Raw genomic sequence first — 3,604 nt, forward strand, 5'->3', positions numbered from 1 at the left:
TTAAGCCTTCAGACGGACATATAGGTAAATGCTATCTTAAAACAAAAACAGCAAAAGACCCAATGACTGGGAATGTGTTTACTGGTAGAGTGCTGGCCTTACATGCAAGAAGCACTTGATTTGATTCCTAAGTATGACGTAAGCAGAAAAACTGGAAGTGGTGCTGTGACTCAATTGATAGTGTGCTAGTCTTGAGCAAAAGAAGTTCAGGGAGAGTGCACAGACCCTGATTTCAAGCCCCAGCTCTGGCAAAATTAAAAAAAAAAACCAAGTGCAAATTGCTGTTCGTTGAAATAAATATGTTGAAGAATTTTTATACTCTCTAGAAAATTGTGCTGTTGGGAATTCATAGTGAACTTTGTTAGGAAAAATTAACATAAATTAATGAAATATTATCTGGCATTGGAAAGTACACAGTGAGATGTAAAAATGAGTGCTGCCTATGGTTACTTGATACAACAATGTTATAGATACACTTGCCAGATTGTGATTTTTTTTAAGTATACAATCGTGGGGTTTTTCTTTTTCAAAATAATTTTATTGCTGGGCCTAGAGACTAAGGAGACTGAGAACTGTTCAAATCCATCCAGGGCAGAAAAGACTGTGAGATCTTTATATCCAACTAAAAGTTCAGAAAATGTGAAGTGGCACTGTTGCCCAAGTGGTAGAGTGCTAGTCTTGAGCTGAAGAGTTGAGGGACAATGCCCAGACCTAGAGTTCAAGCCCCACAACTGACAAAAAATAATAATAGTAATAATAATAATGTTGTTGTTACTATTAAGGTGTTATATATAAAGGCTACCAATTCATAAGTTTTTTCTTTGCTACAAGAAATACATATCCATCTTCATTGCCAACAACCAGGATTTGGCCATCTGCTTTCCAGCTGATCTCTGTGTGTAGAGGCAATGTGTAATACAAAGCAATACAAAACATTTCTGACTATAAATAATTTTTCTCTGCACATCTTAAAAATCAATGCTGACAACATGAAATAAAAACCCTAAGTTTAAAACATTCTTCTAGACAAGTTAAAGAAATCCTGATAACAAGTATTTTAAAAATAATTTCAGAGAGCTTGAACTCAGGACGTGGGTTCTGTCTCTGAGATTTACTACTCACGATTGGGTTGCCACTTTGAGCCACAGTGCCTCTTCCAGTTTTCTCGTGGTTAGTTGAACAGAAATGTCTCACCAACTTTCCTCTCCAACCTGGCTTTGAACTAGATCTAGAGATCTGAGCCCTCTGAGTAGCTAGAATTATAGACATGAGCCCCTGGCACCTGGCTTATTGCTTACCTGAGACAGAGGCCAGTTAATATTAAATTCAATCATGTTTAACTTTGTATAACAAGGCTAACTGAAATGCCTTCCACTAGAAATAAGCAATCAAATGTGTAAGTGGGTTACAAAGATCTTACCAAAAGCTACATATTTTCCTTGTGTTTTTTTTTCTTCCAAAATTGTGTGCTTTCCAGAATCATACCTTTTCTTTCCTTGCTGGTTTCTTTATTTTATTTCATCAATGTCCACAGCTTCTTCAGCCATCATTTATTTATGTGAAGAGCTTTCAAACATCTATTGTCAGTCTAAATTCCTTGTATGCACCTCTCATCAACTGCCATAAAAACTTGTGAAACAGTAATCATCTCTTATCATTATTGGATATTAATGTGTAAGTAAAACTTAAGAAAATAAATAATAATATCAGTAAGTATAACGATTTTAATAGTAATGCTGAACATAAATACAACGTTGATTATATTCTGAGCAATATAAAAACCTCAAGGAAAACAAATCACTTTTTTTAGTGCTGATATTATGCTTTAAACTCAATACCTTACCTTCTCACTTAAGCTTTTTCCCTCAAGCATGGTGCTCTGTATTTGAACCACAGCTCTCCTTCGAATTTTATTTGGGGGATAATATAGAGATAAGAATCTCATGGAATAAAAAAAAAAGATTTGTGTCCCTATCTTGGGGTTCATTTCACATAACATTCTCTTATAATGTTATATGGTACCACGTACTACTTACTGCAAATGAGGTTAACCATGGGACCAATGGTTATTTGAGCCTCGTTTATTTCACTTAATAAAATTGTTTCCGCGTCTTTCCATTTCCTAGCAAATGGGGCGATGTCATTCTCTCTGACAGAGGCATAGAATTCCATGGTGTGTGTGTGTGTGTGTGTGTGTGTGTGTGTGTGTGTTTGTGTGTGTGTGTATCACATTTTCTTGATCCATTCATCTACTGAGGGGCATCTGGGTTGGTTCCATATCATAGCTATGGTAAATAATGTTGCAATAAACATAGTTGTGCTGTTAGATGAATATGGTCTTCTTTTTGAACATTTGGGCAAATGCCAAAAATGGGATTGCTGGATCATAGGGGAGCTCTAACTGGAGTCTTGGAAAAATTATATCAAGTGAAGTAAGCCAAACCCAAAGAAACATAGGTCCTATGGTTTCCCTTACGTGCAATAACTATTATATGTCTCAGACAAGCATACAAGTTCAAAAGCTATGTACATACAACCAGATAAGATGATGTTAAGCGAAATAAACCCCAAGATAGAGTTTATAGTCTACCATGGTTTTTTTTCTTTTTATGTTCCTCCCCCCATGGTTGTAACAATGAGATGCAAAAGACACTATGTTGAAAAAGGAACTTTACAATATGGGCGGGGAAGCAGGGAAGGGAGGAGAGGGGGAGTGTAGTTGTGGAGGTGGGAGGGAAGAAAGGGTAGGGGAAAACAAAGAAGGAGGTAACAATGCTTGATAGAAAATTTACTCATTACCTTGCTCATGTAACTATAACCCCTCTATACTATATTTTACAGTAAAAACCCCTTTTATAAAACAGAAGGTGTCATGTACACCAAGTATAGTAGCCCACATGTATAATAACTGCTGATTGGGAAGCAGAGATGACAAGGATCATGGTCTGAGGCCAGGCCAGAGAAAAAAATGCCAAGACAGCCATCTCAACAAATGAGCTTTCCATAGTGGTTCACATCTGTAATCCTAGCTAATTATGTGGGAGGGATAGGTAGCAAAGTCTCAGTCAATCTAAGATCAGACCCAGACAAAAAGTTCAAGACCTCAAGTAATTAAATGGACTAGAAGTATGGTAAAAGTAGTTGAGCTTCTTGATGCTATACAACCAGAGTCCTGTCTAGCAAACAGAAAATCCCTGAATAGAACCCTTCCACCAAAAAGCCTAAATAACTTTATCCTATTTGAACATCTAATTTCAAGGCGACTGACAGATCCGAGATGGTAACATTCTCTTTAAAATTAGCTATTCAAAAGAGACAAAGTTATTTAGGTTTTGAAAAAATTGAAAAGGAAAATGCATGTGATTTTTGTTAGCTCTATAATTCTTGAAAACATAAAATGTACTCAAGTATTTAATATATATCCATATGTGTGCACATGTCCATGTAAGTATGTATATCCATGTATGTATGTATATATGTATGTATATATATACATACAAATGGTTCATCTCTTTTCTGTGTAGCCAATGGTACAAATGAATCTGTATAATCACTACTCAAATGAATGAATAAACAAAGAGAATGAGCAGAGAACTCATATTCA

This window comes from Dipodomys spectabilis, unplaced genomic scaffold, assembly GCF_019054845.1.
Source record: "Dipodomys spectabilis isolate Male_0828 unplaced genomic scaffold, ASM1905484v1 ptg000047l, whole genome shotgun sequence".
NCBI classification, from domain to species: domain Eukaryota; kingdom Metazoa; phylum Chordata; class Mammalia; order Rodentia; family Heteromyidae; genus Dipodomys; species Dipodomys spectabilis.